Below are 19979 nucleotides of genomic sequence, written 5' to 3' on the forward strand. Positions count from 1 at the left end.
TACCATGGTACATCTTAAGGTAGAACCAACTATTTCCTCTCAGATCCAGCTGGCTTGCTCTTCTGCCCATCCCATATTTATAAAACTGAAAATCCATTTTGTGAAATGTGACTGAAGCAAGAACAGCCTGAGTCAAAACAGAACAGAGGCAGCTGCTATATAGTATTATATAGTACTTTAAGGTTTGCAAAGTGCTTTACAAATATGATGATGATGATTAGGGACAAGCAATTATGTGGTACCTACTATGTGCCAGGCACTATATCAAAAGCTTTATAAATATTATCTCATTTGATATTCACAAAGCAACCTTGGGAGACAGGTGCTATTATGATCAAAGCCATTTTACAGAGGAGGAAATTGAGGCACACAGAGGTTAAATAACTTGTCTAGGTCCCCACAATTAATAAATATCTAGGACGCATTTGAACTTACATGCTTCTGATGTTTGATACTCTAGTTACTATACAACCTAGTTTAGGCTTTTGCAAACCCACCACCTATCCCAGTGCTTGGTATGGAGTAAGAAGTACTCAATGATTTGAACTCCTGAATTTCACAGATGAGGGAACTAGGATCAGAGAAATTATGTGATTATTCCATACCATAGAAGGTCAAAAGCGTCAGAGCCAGGATTCTAAATCAGGTACCTGGCTCCAGATCCAGTACTCTTGGGCGTTTCTTTGTTTTCATCAGGACTAAACAGGTTCTCTTTCCCTTCTTGAGATCCAGTGGTCAACCTTTTTATTTTCCCCCTTCTACCTCTCTCCTCTCACCCCAATTCCAGGACCCAATAAGTAAGCACTTAGAAAAAGTTCATGTAAAATTGCCCATGAATATAACTTGTAAATAAAAAGCTATTAAAAAAATAAAATTAAATAAAAGTCAAAAAAAAGAGAAAAGAAAAAAATAAAACAGAAAAGTTAAAAAAAAAAAAAGAAAGAAAAAGTTCATGGTGATGACAAAATATAGCCTGAAAAATGCCAATGGGATTCATCAATAAGGTGAAAACCCGAGAAGTGGGGAAGAGGAGAAAAGAATGAAAGAATGAGAACACTTTGAAGAACTCACTAAATACTTTATGACTAACGAAAGGAGAGGTGGGATGTAGAAGAGCAAGAGACAAGAGGAGTCAGAGAGAAAGGAAAGCTGAGATAGGAAGAGAAGAAACGCATATGGCAGATGGTGGGCGGCACCCCCCACTCAGCTCAGGTGCTTAGAGAATAGGGAGAGGCAAGGGCAGATCCAAAAAGAAATGTCAATGGAAGGAACACTGGGGAGAAGAGACAAAGTGTTTTAGGAGGGACACGGAGGAATTGCTCAATCATTCAAAAGGCATTCACTTCCAGGAGGGGGACAAGGGCCTAGCTTTCTCCTCCTCCTCATTAGCACAGGGAGAGTAGCTAGCATTGACAGTGCATACATTTTAAAGGTTGCAAAGACCTTTACATATAAGGTTTCATCCCCATAAGCACCTTGGGAGGTAAGTGCTATTATTAGTCCCATTTTACAGAGATAACTGAGGCTGTTTTTAGGACTAGTTATCGACTGGAATTGAATTCAAGACTTCTAGATCTCAAGTCCAGAACTAGAGTTACTGTATTACCTAGCTACTGGGAATAGCTAGGGGAAACATCTAGGGAAGTTGAGAGAACATCTTCAAACAAATGAATATGTTATGTGGGGGAGAGAGTAGGCTTGCTTTCCCTGTTTCCAGGAGTAATAGTATTGGGCTAGAGTCAGGAAAAACTCCCTAATTAAAGCTGTTCAGAAATGGAATGGGTTAGTGGTAGTGAGTTCCCCATCCCTCCTTCTGTGCTTCAGATCTTTAAGCAAGGACTTGTAAAGGAGATTCTTGAAAACTCTGCTATTCTATAGGGCAAGAAATAGATGGAAACTGTCTTGGTTTGCAGTTTCTGGCCTCCAAGTGCCAGGGACATTCATGCTGTTCCTTCATATCAGTTCCATACTGCCCACATATTGCCCTTATAATAGAGAGGATATGTGGGCCCATTTTCATCGACATAAGGGTTGATTGGTTCCATCTCTTCCTTCCATATCTGTCAGAAAAGCAGTTGCCTGCCCATCATGCACAAGGTTGATACATGCTCCCTGAGTTACTGGGCAGCCAGTCTGTGCTGACACTCTCCTACAGATGAGGGTTGATGGGAATTCAGGAATACTTTCTCCCAAAACATACCAACCTCCATCTCCACAAACACCAAGACCTTAGATTAAGTTTTTAGTAATAATAGTAACAGGCAACATTTATATAGCAATGTATTTTAATATTTTATCTCTTTTGGTTCCCAAATAATCTTATAAGGTAAAGTACTATTAATAGCCCCATTTTATAAATAAGGAAACTGAGATGCAGAGAGGTAAGTGATTGGCACAGGGTCATAAGGTCAATGAGTGGATGAGGCAGGTTTCATATTCAAGTTTTCTTAACTCCAAGGCCAGCCTTCTTCGGCTATAATACCTAGCTTGCTTTTTCCCAACCACAAAACTATCTCTTGCTGCCCTACCTCTTTACATCCCCCTTGGGGTTTATTCCCTCTTTACCAAGACGGGAATCATTAGCAAATGGAATGATGTGCTAATGGAACTGGGCTAGCCCCTCCTTCTTTCCAATATACCCAAAGAAGCTTGTCTAACTAAGATGCCCACATTTAACTCAAAATAGTGATTCAGGTGGTAGAAATCTCTGGCCAGAAAGCAGACAAGCACAATGACTGTAAACGCAAGGGAGATAACATGGACAAACTCTAAAGGGATGACACTAGGTAGTTCAGTGAATAGGCCAGGGAGATTCAAATTCAAATTCTATCTCTGACCCTAACTATTCAGCTTTGGGTAAGGTTTGCCTCTGTTTTCTCAACCAAAAAGTGGGAATGATAATCATAGCACTAACTTCCCTGGCTTGTTATGAGGACCAAATGAGATACAATATTTGTAAAAACACTTGGTTCGGGTAGTGCCTGCTATATAGTAGGTGCAATACAAATGCTAGATGTTAGTATTACTACTACAGAATAAGTTATCATTGACATTATGGTTCCTAAGGGAAACAGATTTTGGGAAGCCTTAGGAGCCCTAAATCATAGTGGAAGTGAAGGAGTATAGCTTCTAGGGGAGACAGCACTAGGGAAGTCCTCCTGGGGTGTTTCTATTCTAAAATCTGTCAGTGATTCTAAAGTCTTCTGGCTTTGGAATCTGTGATCCCAAGGTCCCTCTCTCCAGCCCCCCCCCCCCCAAGTACTTGGAGTGCTATTGTTCTGGTTATAATCAATGGTTGTAAAAGTCCTCTGGCCTAGGAATATAATAATATTTTTTCCCTTAGATTTTAGGGAAGATATATTAGTGATCCCGAGGCCCTCTGACCTTAGAGTGCTATTATTCTAACAATCTGTCTGCCAATGATTTCCAAGTCTTCTGGCCTTAGAATAATCCTACAAACATTACTGACTGTCAGATAATTTATTTGTTGCTCAGTGATAATCAAGTTCCTGAGACAATAGTGAATAGACCACCCCTCAAACCTACTTGTAAGCCATAAAATTAGTAACATGAAGCTCTGATCAACTTTTTCCAATAAATCCATCTCTTTTCTCTTGGATCCTTGGCTAACTTCTTTGGGAATTTAGCCCACTTCAATTAGCGTTACAATTACAATAAACTTTGCCACTTGACTTGGACGTGGGTTCAAGCCTGCAAATTCTTTTGAAACATCTTGTGACACCGGTCTGCAACCCCTAACCTTTTGGGGTCCCTTCCCAACCTCAATAGAAGTAACCATTTATTTTGTCTTACAGGATAGGGTCATCCCCAGACTCACCCAAATCCATTCAGATATGAACAGAATAAATCTCTTTATCTGAAGCTGTCTTCTCTATCCACACAATCCACATTTTATCTGTTGTGCCATAACTTCCAACTATAGAAAACAATGGAAAAATGATAGACTTGGAGGCTAGACGCTAGGTTCTATTCTAGCCATGATTATTTACCACGGCTCTCCCTGATCCTCTCTTTGTTCATGTGCAGAATGAAAGATCTGGTATTCTCCTTTCAGTACTAAAGATCTTGGCTTAAAAGGGCCAAGATCTCCCACTGTATTCAGAGCCAGTTCTAGTCATATATATCTGGTCATATCTATATTTGGCTACTGGACCCAGATGGTCCCAGAAGGGAAAATGAGGCTGGTGACCTGGCAGAGCCCTCCCTCATTGAGATCCAATTCATTTGCAAGTCACAACACCACCTCCCTGAAGTCACAGTCCTCTTTGAGAATGAAGGACAGACAATGACAACATCCAAATCTACAGATGGACTGCTGGAATACATGCGAGCCACCTGATAGTGGCTGCTGGACATCCAACCCAGAATGGATCTCCTCTTCTGAGAGGATGATACAAGGAGACTGAGAGGCAGTTGCTGTTCTCTGACCTCTCCCCTCTTTCCTCTGCCTCCAATTTATCTCATTCCTAGTCCACAACACCTGTGTCAGCAAAGGCTGCTTTGCAACTCCTTCAGATGCTATGATCCACAGCTGTGGAGGCTCTCAGAGAATTGACCTTTCCCTTAACAATGGAGTAACAGAAGAAAATTCATTTAGCCTGACTTTCAAAACCACTATAGCCTAGTACATAGTGGCTACTTCCAAAATGCTTGTTGACTCATTGATATAAGGCACTTGCAGACAGGTTTGTTCAGTGACCACTCTGATGAAGAATATTGAATGATGCATAAAAGAGGGAGTTGTTTGCTTGCCAAAGGTTGTTCACCACGGTCCAAGGGACATCTAGTACAGAGTCCAAAGCAAGAAGGAACTCCTTATGGAAGGAAAAGTCTTCAAATGCTCTTGTCTAAAGATAGTCAAGTGTTTGATAGCATCAAGTTAAGGAATCCTGCAGAAAATCTTACATGAGATTTATAATTTCAAGACTTTGGGGCCTAACCATCCACAAAGTTCAAATCAAGATGAGGATTCCAAGGGTCCTCAAACTACGGCCCATGGGCCAGATGAGTCAGCTGAGGACAATTATCCCCCTCACCCAGGGCTATGAAGTTTTTTTTATTTAAAAGCCCACAAAACAAAGTTTTTGTTTTTACTATAGTCTGGCCCTCCAACAGTCTGAGGGACAGTGAACTGGCCCCCTATTTAAAAAATTTGAGGACCCCTGCTCTCGACTGTGGTAAGCAGTCAGTTGGACAATGGGCAGAGCTCACCCATCAGTATGTATATTCTAAACCAACATTGTGCATAGGCAATGAGCTGGGCCCAGAACAAGAGAGGAAAAAGACATTGGACTTCTGTATGTCATTTTACACTTTTAAAAAAGTGACCTCCATCTTCCTGAAGCAACATCCCATCTTTTCAAGCCCAATATTCTTCTGGTGATTGTGTGGCTATACATTATGGAATGAAAAAATTAAGAATCAACCTAAAGTCAATACAAAGACAGGTTATGGGTATGGGCAGGCAAGGTGGGCTGTTCTTAATGAACTAGGAGGGAAAGTGATAGAAAGATGTAATTAGAGAAATGTATATGGGGAAAAAAGTTGGGCCTGTTACATGAGAAGGGGGATAACTGATAGGCGAACTTTGGTACTCCACTGGTAGCCATGAATTATCAATAGAACTAGAGAAAGACCCTTAATACTTACAATGAATTTATGGGAGGACCATATTTGAGAGTTGTATGATAGAAGTGGCCCAAACCAGATTAAAAAGTAACTGGGAAATGTTTAACAAAATAAATAAAAATACGATTCAACACAGATAGTGTTAATTTGTTCAAAGTCAACATATAGTCTGAAGCATTCTGTTTCTATTTGATTTGATACTGCTCTTGTAGAGAATGGGATGATAAGGCCCAGAATGCCTGCTATCTATATTTTGAAGGAAATATAATCATCTACGAAAACACAGGTTTATTGGAATATGGCCATGAGAGACAGTATGGCAAAATGGGTAGGGCACCGGAGCTAGGAAGACGTGGCATCAAATCTTATCTTTGATGATAGCTGTATGAACATATTTTACTTCTTTGTCGAGAACTGTGCTAGGCTCTGCAGATAAAAAGACAAAAGTCAAATAGTCCCTATGAGAGCTTACATTCTGCTGGGGGTCAGGGGAGGCAGTCATATAGATAAGTAGATACAGACAATAAATGGAGAGCAATTCAGGGTGGGGGTGAGGATGGAGGGCAACAACTGGGATATTCCAGAAGGTGTTGAAGGGAGCTGGAGAATATGAGAAGCTGGAAGGGAGGGCCCTGCACACACATGGCAGCAGGAGGTAGGTCATTGGGAATGGAGAGACTAGAGCAGTACAGATTGCTTGGAAAACAGCATACAGGAGGGGCAGTGATGTGAAATCAGTCTGGAAAGGTCGGGTATTGTGAAGGGCTTTGAATACCAAACAGAGGTCTTATAATTAATCTAAATGGTAACAGGAGTCCCTGAAAAGAATCACAACTATTATCTATGGAGCACTGTAAGGTTTGCAAAGTACTTCACAAATATTACCTCACTTTGTCCTCATGAGAACCCTGGGAGGGAGGTGCTATTGTTATCCCCAATTTATAAATGGTGAACCTGGGCGAGAGGAGGCTAAGTGACTTATTCAGGGTCACAAAGCCAGTAAGTGTCCGACACTCGAGTGGAACTCAGGTTTTTCTGAATCCGTGTCAAGATTCTAGCCACTGAGTCACTTAGTCACCAGCGAAGCTTCTTGCACAATGAAGTGACACGTTCAGATCTATGCTTTTGGCGGAATAATTTCTCAGTGTAGTAGAAAGCACTTATGTAAATGTCATCTGCTGTTGTTATTTAGGCCTGGCAAGATCAACTGTGATTGACTGATTCCAAGTCCTTTCACAGGCATCAGGAACAGTGGAAAGTTTTGCTATGAGTGTCATGCAAATATGAAAGAAGGCAAGAGAACACATGAGCATTTATGTAGCTCCTTCGATGTTTCAGGCATTATGCTTTACAGATATTATTTCATTTGGATGCTCACAAAAATCCTGGGAGGTGGATGCTATTATCACCCCCATTGTGTAGCTAAAGTGGCTTGCCAGGGTCACGTGGCTAATGTCTGAAGCTGGATTTGAACTCAGGTCCTCCTATCCAAGGAGCCACTTAGCTATCATGTAGATCCTACTACTGGCATATCACTCCTGTTCTTTTGTGTTACTTATCAGGAATCCATGGAAAGTATTAAAGACAGTGTATCAGGAAATCCCTCGGCACTTCTATCCCTCTTCCAGTAGACTATCTGAGAACAAATATTGCTTCCATTTTATCTTTTAACCCCAGGTGCCAGCTCTATGCCGTGTATACAGTGGGCACTTAATGTGCTGAATTGATGTTCCAAAGTCAGGTCCAGTGATCCCAAAACATGTCTTTCTTCCTCTCTTTAATCGTCTATATGTGTGACTTTGATCCAACTACAAAAGTAGGTGATGTTTCTTACATCAATGGGCTAAGATGTGAATTGGCGAAAAAATGATTCATGGAAGCTAGAGAATGGCCCAGGAGGAGGCCTCTGGCACTTTCCAGGGAAAGATACCTAAGAACAGAGTGCCCTGTTTGGGTCCAGGCGAGAGTCACCTGCCCCTAGAACCTCTCTGAAATCTCAGGGAGGAAGGAAGCTCTTGGGAGGCTAGCCGGGCCCCTGGGTCTCAGAGGAGAACAAGCTGCGCCTCTCTCTGGGAGCCCTGAAGACCGCCTACTCCCTCCGCAACAGCCGGAGTAGTTCAGAGGGTGGGCGTGAGTGATTGGAATATATATATTTTTCCCCCTTCACGGCTGGTTGCAAATCTAATCATACGATCCAAATGTCACTTGGCCCAAAGACATATGTGCCATGAAGAGAGCGTCATTGTGGCAGGATTTCTGAAGCTGACCCTCCCCACTAGAGCCCCCGCCCACTTTGACAGCCATGGAGCTATGGCTATGTCTCCAGATGTTCAAAGAGCCCGCAGCTCTCAGGAGTCTGATCAGCACCAAGCAGACTGGACAGCACCTTAGGAGTCACCTCATTCACAGAAGCACCGAGACTCTTGTTGGCATCTAACCCCTTTATCGTACAGAGGGTGACGCAAGCTGAGAGGCGCTGACTTGTCCAGGGCTGCACAGTACGGTGTCTATGTGGGATTCTTGTTCAGGTGCCGGGCTCTGACCACCGAGTTCCCTCACTGCCCTAATCCATCCTCCCATCTCAAGAGATGAGGAAGCTGAGGTCCAGACAACTTCACTGATTTGCCAAAGGTCACATGAGGTAGTTCAGTGAGCTGTCATAGTGGATACCTAACTGGAGTCAGGAACACTCGAGTTCATATCTTGCTTTAGGCCCTTACTGGTTCTGGGACTCTGGGCTGGTCTTTTAACCTCCGTCTTATTTTCCTCTCCTGTAAAATGAGGAAAACAATAGCACCTACTTCTCAGAGTTGCTGTGAGGGTCAAATAACAAGGGTCAGCTAGGTGGTGTGGTGGACAGAGCCCTAGGCTTGGAATCAGAAAGATTTATTCTTCTGAGTTCAAGTCCAACCTCAGAAACTTTTTAGCTGTGTGACTCTGGCCAAGTCAGTTTACTATACCTTCCTCACCTGTAACGAGCTGGAGAAGGAAACAGCAAGCTATCATTCCATATTAACTCCTACCAATATAATAGAAAATGGATTTTTGCCCACAGATCATTAAATATGTAGCTGGTGAAAAGTGAGAATCAGTGGATGAAACTTCCTATAATTACAAAGACAGTGTAGTATCTTTGCCAAGAAGATCCCACACGGGGTCATACAGAATCAGCTATGACTGAAAAATGACTATACATATAAAGAAAGCACTCTGCAAACCTTAAGCATTACATAAATGTTAGTATTATTAAATGGAAGAGTTGGGGACTTGAATACAGGGCTTCTGACTCCAAATTTGCTTGCTAAGAAGAATATCAGCCCCTTGGTGACAAAACCAGATTTCTTGTTGCCGTAGTATGATACCTTAACAAATATAGGTATTTGCTGAATGGAACAGAGCTGAACTAAACCCTTTTGCTTGTGTATTTGATAACCCAAATCACCCCCTCTTAAAACAATCATCTGCTTCCTTTTTCCACAAATTCAACAACCACTCACTAAGAGCCATTCTACATACAAGGCTTTTGTATGGGGGCGGGGGTAGGACAGACCCTCAAGGAGCACCCCATCCAATAATATTTGTTCTCTTAAAAAAGTAAAATTTTTTACTTAGGGGAGTAAAAAAAATCCAACTTGGTGTTGGCTACTAAGAATATGTGAGTTCCATTTCCCGAATGGTTTGATGGGAGGAGAGGAGACAACTGAAAGCCAATTACCATGTAACTAACTTTATAGGAAGTAGTCTCTCTGTTCAGAAAGGTCCAAACTTTCAAGGTCACTAGCCCGATGTCCTCCAGGCTAAGTCATGGATAGTCAAACTGCTGAAACCCCCAGCCCACTGGGAAGAAGGGGCACCAGTGCCAGGTGGCAAGGATAAATTAGAGTATGGAGGCCTGGAAGTCCCTCATTATCCTGCTTTTCATTTGCTAATAGTTTTGATTTATTATCTGAAGAGAAAGCCTTCTTAATATGTCCCCGGGTAAACAATTTAACGTCATCCTCTCCACTGCTAAGTCTGAAATGCGGCAGGCTGATAGAGAAGTCTGAAGGCTGGGGACATCTGGCAGTTTCATCCCGGGTGCGGCCGCCGCTGCCGCCGCCGCTGCTAATGTCTTGCTATTCTGGGTGTCTCTCTTTGCCTCATTTATTTTTGATAGAACCTGCTCATACAGAGTGTACTTTCTCTTTCTTGCCCCAAGATTATGCAAAAGTGATACTTTAAAGCTCAGATTTTGTAACCTCTCTGGATTATTTATCCCAGGGAGTGAAAGGAAAATGACAGCTCTCCTTGGTTCTGTACCCAATGGACTGGCAGAGAACCTGGCATTTTCCATTCTTTGTTCCCGTACTGTTGCTGTTTGGGGTTGGATATGCTTTTTGGGGAGGCAGCAGAGCTCAGTGGGGTCTCAGGTCTAAAGCTGGATGAAACCTTCGAGGTCACCGAGTCCCCAACCCTCGCTTTTATGGATAATAATCAGCTACCGTTTATATAGCGCTTACTATGTACCAGGCATAGTGCTAAGCGTTTTACAATTATTATCTCATTTGATCCTCACAACAACCTTGGGAGGTAGACGCTATTATTATCTCCACTGTTTGGCTGGAGTGTCAATGTGTGAGGGGGAGTCATGTGCCATCATTCTGAAAGGGCTGGCTGGGTGGAGCCAGACTGGGAAAAGCTCTAAAAACCCAGAGAGCAGGGCTGGAATCAGAGGCTCGGATGCTTACTAGTTAATTTCCACCTTTTATCTAGAGATTTGAGGTTTGAAAAAGCTTCGGTTTCCCCATCCGCAGGGGACTCAATCAATCAATGAACAAGCACCTGTCAGCCCCTGTGCAAAGCACGGGATAGACAAAGGCAGAAGTAGAAGGGGTTCCCGCTCTCCAAGAGGTTACATTCTAATAGAACTTGCCAGTATGTACTTTTTCTGGTTCTGTCCAACTTCCCAGGGTTGGGGTGAGTCAAGAACTTTGCAAGCATTAAAGAATGGTCAGTTGTGCCTACTTTTTGCATCTTGAGGGCAGCTAAGTTGTACAGTAGAGTGCTCATCTTCCCAAGTTCAAATGCGACCTCAGACATTTACTAGTTATGTGACCCTGGGCAAGCCATTTAACCCTCCCTGCCTCAGTTTCCTCATCTGTAAAATGAACTGGAGAAGGAAATGGCAAACCACTCCAGCATCTTTGCCAAGAAAACCTCAAATGGATCACAACTGAAAAGTGACCGCATTTTGGGCCTGGGTAGAAAGGTCAGAAAGTTTTAGTGTTGAGGGGCTTGAATCTAGCCCCAGCTCTGAGATTTGCGGTTTCGAGAGAAATTCAAGAAACCAATAAGTGGGAAGCTGGGGCTGGGAAAGGAACCTTTGCAGGCAGGACATTAAGGTATCATGTGGCAGGTGCATCTGCATCTTGATTTGGAATTGGAAAAAAACAAAACACAGGTTTTTTCCAAAGCTGCTGTTTTGTCTAAGGGGAAATCAGGAAAAAGAGTCAGCAATTGGCTAATTGCGGTTTTGCTAGAACTGCTTTGAAGAAGATTTTTTTGGGGGGGGGCTGCGGAAGACAAGGGTTATGGGTCCCCTGCTGACCCGAAGGGACAAGAGACTGCTTGTCAGAATGGTGAGGAGGCTAGAATAGGGAGGAAGCCAAAGCAATCTTCCTAAAGCACAGCAGGCCTGGTGAGGCTGTCTGCCAGCTCCAGCACCTTCCACTGGTACCCTGGTACCTCAAGGACTCCTCAGCCTCAAATACAAGGTTCTCCTTATGTTACTTCCTTCTTTCATATTAATGCTCTTTTGCTCTCCTTATGCCCAACCAAAGTGGACAGGAGGTGTCCCCCATACTTGATATTCTGTGTTCAGAATCTGTCCATTTGTTCAATCTGTTCTTCACATCAGGAATGTCTCGATTGCCCTTGAACATCCTGGGCTTCCTTCGTGGTTTGGTTCAGGGCCACTTCTTTCACGCAGCCTTCTCTGATCCCTGGGGGAAGGTTGTTAGTGGTCACCCCTTCCCTCCTCTCTTATCTTATAATAGACTGAGTGTGCATGAACAGTATTTTCCAATAGACTATAAGCTCACTGAGGGCCGGATAACAGTTCTTCTCTTGGCTTCTGTTGCGTTGAAATGAATATTGAGATCGGAGCTAGAACTGCAAGGGACAAGGGGGCCCTTCTAGACCAGCCCTTCATTTAAGATGAGGGAACATTGGAGTCAGGGTCACAGAGATGAGAAATGTCCCAGGTGGGACTTGAACCCAGGGCTTCCTGACTCTGTGAGTGGCACCCTATCACTCACCCTAGTGAGAAAAACATTCCCTCGGCAGGACTGTGAAATCTGGCCTGGGGAGACTTGATTGAATACCCAATGATCCAGAAAGTCCTGTTCTCAGCTTTATGAATAATAATAACCTGTCCATTTCTATTATGTTTTAAGTCTTATAAGACACTGTCCTCAAAACAACCCTGGGAGTTGGCAGTGGGCGTGTTATGAGTCGGATGGGGAGGGTGAGGTTCCGGGACCTGTCTCGAGTCACGGGACGAACTGTCCTTGGTCCCTTCAACACTTAGTCCCTTGCTCTACTTGTGGGCAGGCCACCATAGTCCCTCCCATCGGGGATGACTGAGAGGGAGCCCAGAGTCAGAGCCAGCCAGGTTACCAGTAGGACAGAAGACTCCTTATGAGGAGGAGGGAGAACGATGGCAGCGGAGCTTGATGGCCAACATCAGCTCTTCTGCTCATGCGCTATCTTGAGAAAAAGAACCTGCAAGTTCATGAGCTCTCATTGATTCTCATGAGAGATTCCCAATTAGTCACAGTTCACACAGTTTATGGCTCAGAGATAAGAAGAAAACACCACTGGAGAAAATGAAAATGTACAATATTTCAAAGCTGACTGATGAGGAAAAAGACTTTCCCCCTTCTCTCTCTCTCTCTCTCTCTCTCTCTCTCTCTCTCTCTCTCTCTGACAAACTTTCGGTTTAAATTAGTGGATATCATTCTTCTTTCCTATCTATCATATAGATTTAAAACGATTACCCCTAAAGTATAAGTTTGACCATGTTACTCCCCTGCTCCAGAAGCATCAGTGAGTCCCTATGGCTTCTATAACAGACACCACTTCTGACATTTAGACTTCTTCATAAATCCAGTTCCTCCATATCTTTCTAGATTTACGACCTATAACTTTAGACACTCTACACCAGGGGTCCTCAAACTGCGGCCCGCAGGCCAGATGCAGCATCTGAGGACGATTATCCCCTTCACCCAGGGCTATGAAGTTTCTTTATTTAAAGGCCCACAAAACAAAGTTTTTGTTTTTACTATAGTCCAGCACTCCAACAGTCTGAGGGACAGTGAACTGAACCCTATTTAAAAAGTTTGAGGACCCTGATCTACATTTTGCCAAACTGCCTATTTGTTCCTTTCACAGTTCTTGCCTCCAAGCTTTTGCATAGGCTGTACCCAATGCCGAGAATGCTCTCCCTTCTTACCTCTACCTCTATAATGTCCAGTTGTCTTCCAAGCATAGTTCAAGGGCTACTTTCTACAGGTGTCTCCTGATTCTCCCTGTGTCGTTAGTCTAGTTTCCCCACCTCCCACCATTGTTTTTTTTTTTTTTTAATACTTTGTGCTTTTCTTTTTACTGCTGAAAACAACAACAAAAAACTGTTGTATTATTGGGACTGGCCCAGTTTTGCTGCTGTATTTCCCAGCTTAGTGCAGTCATTACAACAAATTGGTCATTTAATAAGTGCTCAATGATTGCCATAATAAATGACTTGTCAACGAATATCCAAATGGATAGCCTTGGTCACCACATACACAGTCCACACTTTCTGCATGGTGTCTCCTCAACAGGAATGGGAGCTCCTTAAGAGTGGGGCTGTTCTTTGTAGCCCCAGTGCCTTGCACAAAATAAGCTTAATAAATGCCTGTTGACTTGTCTTGAATTCACTTCAATTAGCTAACAAGAAAACCTGTCCATCCCAGTGAGGGAGGCTAAAGAAAGTTCCTTAAACTGTGGTATACAACTGTGACATTTGGACATTCTATGGACCAAACAATATACCATACCATAAGATACTGTGCTTGAAATGGAGGGAGAGAGAGAGTTATGTAAACAGAGAACCACCCTGGTTATAATTTATTGCTACCAAAACAAAAGATGGCATGCAGCTAATAACAATAATGATAATGATCTTAATAATTATAATAAAAGCTAATGTGCACCCGCCTATAACACAGCCCAGCTTCCCTACTGATCTTGGGGCTGACAGTAACATAGATAAGGACCAGCCAGGCAGCAGGTAGCTCTGCTAGAAAGGGAGGCTGACCCAAATGGTTCCTGAGCATTGGGAGCTTATGCTTTTTTATCCAATGGGAGCCACCCTTCACACATATACCTTCTAGGGTGAACAGACCCCCTTGGGATATGGTTGTAAAAAGAAAACTAAATAGAAATGATAGCTTATAATTTATGGTCTGCAAAGAGCTGTTTCAACTTTTCAAGTTGAAATCTCATAATAATCTAGTGAGGTTTTCCTCACTCAGCAGAATATAAGTTCCTTGAGGGTAGGAATGGTTTCATTTCTGTCTTGTAGTCTCAGCACCTAGCGGAAGCTGTGACACGCAGTCAGTAATTAGTGAAAGTTTATTAGGTGAATGAATGAGGTAAGTATTACAGCTAATATCAACTGCATTTTATGGCAATGGAAACTCAGAAGAACTTGCCCAAATCTTAAACTTAGGCTCAGAGGCTGCTTCTGAACCGAGGTCTTTCCGACTATCAGGTCGAGCAAGCTTTTGCCCATCTTATGAAACGAGTACAAGAGCTGATAGAAAATCCCATTGGGGCTTAGTGTTGATACCTACAGATTCATCCACCACTCAGGCTATTTCTGTCTCCTTGTCTTCCCTCCTCTGTGTAAACCTAGCTTCTCTTGACAGCATCACACTGTAGAAACAAACACACACTGGGTCTGACCTTGTGCATGGTCACACTAGCTACAATTTAAATCACACAAGGCTTTCTCACCTTCTACCAAGACCTTTCCTGGGGTCGTTTGTGAAAGTTCACCTTGCTACTTGATGAATGGCTGAAAAGGCATTTCATCCTTCATAATTGGAAGGATAATATATATAGGGCAGATAGGGCTGTTTTAAAGGGGCAGTGGAGGGATGGATGGTTGTATCTTTGCCATCACTCCCTGATACATGATAGAAAAAAGGAGGAGGATCTGTTCTTTATATTTTTTGGGTAGGGGAGAGTTTGAATCTCTGAAAACCAATCAAGCTATCTTTAGGATAATATCTAGGCCTTTCTGTGGCTTTCCTGTTCATTCATTCATTAAATATTTAAATGATCCCTATGTTTTAGGCACAAGGATACAGTTCCTGTCTTCTAGGAGATTACGTTTTATCATACAGATAAGCAAAATACAAGTTATGTTCAAAGTAATTTGGAAAGGAGCAAAGACACTAGTGATTGGAGAAGGATGAAAAGCTTATTCAGGTTGCTAGAAAACCAGAACAGCCCTTCCTAAATAGGCAGGACAGTCTTGGCCTGTGGAAATATAATAGCTAAAGAAAAAAAAAAGAGGTGAGCAAGTTGGGAGAAGATGGTGAAAACCAGTTCCTGGAAAATCCCTAATGACACCTCTAGGCCCCTGCCTCCACAGAGAATAAATACCATGCAGGGAGAAAGCAAAAGATGAGGTAAGATCACTTTTCAGGTTGGAGACTTTGTGACAATGGGGACATGAGGAAAAAAAAAGAGAAGACATGGACAGGACCCAAATCTGCCCTTAAGGAGTGATATTTGCAGGATTTTATGAACCTCTCTAGAAATTCTAGAAGATTGTCGATTACATCACCTGCAAGCAGCATAATCGCCAACAGAGGCAAAAATTGGACTTCTGGTTATTGGGCAATATTTCTTTTTCTTAAAATGAAAAAAAGGGGACGGGTCATTTTGCATCCTGCTTTTTGAAGGTATACCATGAATTCCTGAATCATTAAAAAAAAGCATGAAGGTAAAAGAGTAAAACAGGAGAGGAGAGGGAGAGAGCGAGCTCTTCAGAAGATCTCATGTAGAGCCTTTATTCTAAAGTTTACCTGGCAAGTCAGCTATTATCTAGAAAAAGGATTCTTAACTTGGGATAGGGGGAAGAAGGTAGGGTGATCTCTGAACTTGCTTTAATACACACACATACATAGATAAATAACTATCTTGATATAATAAATTTCCTTTGTAATCTTCTAAGTTCATAGGCTTCACTAGGCTGCCCAAGGGGGCTATGACACCAAAAGGTTAAGAAATTCTAATCTAAAGGAACACAAAGGGACACAGGACGATTCCATTAGGGTAATACAAATAAAGAAACCAAAAAAAAAATCATCAACCTACCTTTTTAGAACTCCCTACCTTTCTGAATACAGAAACCCACCCTTAACACTAGCATCCATATCTCCTGAGCAATAGGGAACCTAAACTAGTCATGTTAGCTTAGCATGCTTCTTTTCCCATGGGACATTTCAACTCTCACCAAGTATTCAAGGTTTCTGGAGGAGAATGACCTTAATAACTTTGTTAACCCCTAACACCCCAAAATTCAAAAAATGAAATACCCCACCCCAAACCAAACCATCTGCACCTGTGATGGCTAAAGAGGGGAAACTGGTGAGAATCTAGAAGTGAAGTACCAGAGATTAAATTCAAAGTAAAATCTTCAATTTGATCCTTGATGAGGAGGAATCTTGGGTAAAAGAAGGGTGGCTAGTCCATCTGATTTCCGGAAATAGTTTGAGGAAAAATCCATGAAAAGACATTATGTCAGCAAGGGGACACAGAAGAGATTTCTAACAAACAAAAAAGCCTTTTTTTCTAGTGATCATGAGATGACATACATATCTAAAGGGCCTTATAAGGTACTCCAAAGACCCAAGAAATGATGGGATGCCTGGGAAAAGGGGATCAGAATTTAGGATTACTTTAAAAAAGTGACAGTAAAGTGTCAGTTGTGATCAATGAATTACGGAGTCTTTACTAGCAGCTTGTAATGTGCATACATTCAAATTCAATACACCTTCTCTGAAGAGACTTTATGGGTTCTTCAAATGATTACTCTTTATTCTTCTTTTCCTCCAGCCAACCTGTTTCACCGAATTCTTAAGTTAGTCTCTGCTGCAGCATCAAGCTACTTTCTTGAAGTTTTGCCAACTTCATTTGGAAGAGAGGAAAAAGGTGGGGGAGAAGAAGAATGAAAGAGAGAGACAAGAGCGAAAGGGAGGGGGAAAGAGGGAGAAAGAGAAAGGAAGAGAGATTTAGAGAGAAGGGGAGATAGAGAAAGAAGAAATATGGGTTAAGAGAAAGAGAAATAGAGAAAGAAGAAATATGAGAAAAGAGGAGAAAAGAGAGTGAAGGGCAAAATGGGGAGAAAGAAAGAAGAGAGGTAAGGGGAAAGAGAAAGGGGAATGATGGATGAAGAGAAAGAGAAATAGAGAAAGACAAAAAGTGGAAGAAAAAAGAGGAAAAGAAAAAAAAGAGGGAAGATGGCGAGGAGAAAGAAAGAAAAAGAAGGAAGGGGAGACAGAGAAAAAAGAAAGATGGGGTAAGAGAGAAAGAAGGAGATGAAGAGATGAGAAGAAAGGAAAAGGGAAGAGGAAGGTAGAGAGAATGAAAGAAGAAAAGAAAGGTGAGGGGAGAGGAAAGAAGAAAATAGATGGAGAGAGAAATATGGAGAGGGAGGGAGAAGAAAAGGAAAAGATGATGGATGAGAGCAATAGGTAGAAAAGAAGAGGGAAGAGTGGAGGAAGAGAAAGAAAAGAATAGAGAAAAAAGAGTAATAGGAAAAGAGAAAGGACAGAGAAATAGGGGAGGAAAAGAGAGAAAAACACACAGAGAAATAAAGATGGGATGGAGCAAGAGTAAAAAAAAATAAAAAAGAAATCTCTCTCTCGGCACTGGTGCCTCCACTTGGGTGAAGCCAGCTCAGTGTCATGGAAACGCCTGGGGATTTACCAGCTGCACACAAACACCGCACTGTGGAATGAGACTTTTTACACTTTTTTGTGCTTAGGCGTTTCCTTTGTGAAACTGAAACCCTGGCCATGCACACAAACTGTCAATTTATTTCTGTAACCTACAGGAAATAAAAAACAAAAAGATACCTTTTTTGGTGCCCCCAAAGGAGGGAAAACAACTCCCCCAGATCTTTCATTAACGGTTAACCACCGGGATCCCTTGTCAAGGGGTTCTATATTCAATGAAGATTTTTTTTTTTTGGCCTCTTTCGTGTTAGGGAGAAGCAGCCAGCTTGCCCCCAAATCATACCTCCCCTCCTCACGTCGAATGCTCCCCGGGAACCTTAGGCTACAGCTAGACAAGCTCAGCTTGCTTCCAAGGAAAACCCTCACATGCATGTAGACGCCTCTCTCACGCAGGTCCCCCCTCCCCACCCTCCACCCCACCGCACTGCATCTGCTCAGCGGGGAGCCAGGCTGCCTGCAGCAGGAGACCTGGACCGAGAACCGAAGCGGACAGCTCCCCCAGAGGGACCGAGAACCGAAGCGGACAGCTCCCCCAGAGAGCCCAGCACCCACCTACCTTGCCCCGGATCCTCAGAGGAAGCAGAGATCGCTCTCTCCCCTCCGCTAACTTGGACCAGGGATTATGCAGTGGGCAAAGAGACAAACCCCCAAGCTGCTGGAATGGAGGTCCGGAGGGGAAACGGAGGGAACAGTCCCCTCTCCCTTCGGCGGCGACGACGGAGAGCAGCAGAGATCAGCCCCACAGTACAGTCTCGGCTCGGCTTCTTTCCTACCCCATTCCCTTCTCGGGCTGTGTCGAAACAGAAGGGAGGGGGTTGAGAAAAAGCTGATCAGCCTCCTCACCACCAGGCAGGGAATCACTTAACTGAGCTGAGGAAGGGGGGCAACCTAAGGGAGCCCTCGCAATTAGGACTGCAGCAAATCGGGCCGCGCTGCGGCCGCCGCTGTCCAGTCCTGACTCAGCAAGTCCGAGGTCGCCAGCCCAGGAAGTGGGCAGCTAAGAGCGCCGGGGTCCGCATTTGAACCCAGAAGCCGGACAGCCCCAGGAGCTGGGATGAGCCCACGGTGCGCCAGCTCCCCGGCTGCTGCAGAGCGGAGCAGGCTTTAACCGTGTAGGTCCTGCAGAGGGAGCAGGGGCCCGTTTCGGCGGCCGCCGTCCCCTCGCTCCACTTGGCGCCCGACTGCTGACCGCAGCCTTTCCACGGTAGCCTCCGCTAGTTCCCGCACAGGGGGCTCTTCTCCCGGCCCTTTCCCAAGAAATGCCTGCCCCCGCCCCCGCCCCCGCCCCCGTGCTACAATTCCTCGAGGAGGGAACCTTGTGCCCCCTCCATTTCCCCACAAACAGACGCGATAACGAATTCAGACTGACTGATCACACGTGGCCAGGGGGGCCCAACATGGACGTTACCTTATATTTACTTTGCACGTATTCTGGAAAGGGGGCTGGCTCTAGAATTCGGAGGACTTGCCTCCGACACAGACAAAAGTACGGCCCAGGACAAATCATCGAAGCTCTCTATATTCTAGGCAAGGTTCTTAATCCTTTGTGTTCCATGGACCCCTTTTGGAAGTCCAGGGAAATTTATGGACTTCTCTCTCAGACTATTTTTTAAAAATAAATGCACAAAATACATAGGATCACAAAGGTAAACAATTATTTTGAAATAGTTATCAATTTTTTTTTTTTAAAGGCCACACCAAACAAAAATCAATTTCACAGCCTTCTGGAATTAAGGACTCCAGTAATAAGTTGTAGAGAAAGTACCAATGCACATTATTAGAGGGAATTCCTTTCCCACTGAAATCACAGCGCTCATTTACACCCCCCTCCCTCATCGTCCCCACCCCATCTAATTGGTATCTATTTGTATGTGTACAAGTTACTCCTCCCCATTAGTATGAAAAGTCCTTCAGGGCAAGAAATATCTCATTCTCGCCTTGGTGTTTCCAGCACAAATTAAGCATCAAAGAAATGCTTGCTACCTGGTTGATTCTCCCACACCTGCTTCTCCCGAGAAGTCAGTGATGACTTATGGAGCCGGTCCATGGGCCTGGAGGGAGGTCTGACTGGAACTTCTCCAGGGAAAAGGGTACATTTGCCATGCCTCTCCAGGCTGGTCTTTAGCTCTTCTCCTCATTTTCCTTCCCCTACAAGTACTGTATTCTGTGTGGTCTATCAGTCTTCAGTGAGCCAACTGTTTGGACCAATCATTCTCATGCTGATTTGGTTTTTCTTGACCTCTAGGATCCTGGAGAGAGCAATTCTCTGGTCTGGGCCCA

At 43.5% G+C, this 19979-nt stretch overlaps 1 protein-coding gene across 4 annotated transcripts in view; it reads right to left on the minus strand.

Annotated features, from left to right (window-relative positions):
• Positions 1-19979, minus strand: part of KCNAB2 (potassium voltage-gated channel subfamily A regulatory beta subunit 2) — a 184599-nt gene that overhangs the window by 120955 nt on the left and 43665 nt on the right. For 2 of the 4 annotated variants that reach the window (XM_051988716.1, XM_051988719.1), the window contains exon 2: positions 18256-18489. The exons of 1 other annotated variant lie outside the window; for it this stretch is intronic. The gene's annotated coding sequence lies outside the window, so the exon portion shown is untranslated. Of the gene's footprint in view, positions 1-18255; positions 18737-19979 lie in introns of those variants that run through there. One more of the 4 variants, XM_051988718.1, reaches the window with a different exon arrangement.

The sequence above is a fragment of the Antechinus flavipes genome, chromosome 3, assembly GCF_016432865.1.
Source record: "Antechinus flavipes isolate AdamAnt ecotype Samford, QLD, Australia chromosome 3, AdamAnt_v2, whole genome shotgun sequence".
NCBI classification, from domain to species: Eukaryota; Metazoa; Chordata; class Mammalia; order Dasyuromorphia; family Dasyuridae; genus Antechinus; species Antechinus flavipes.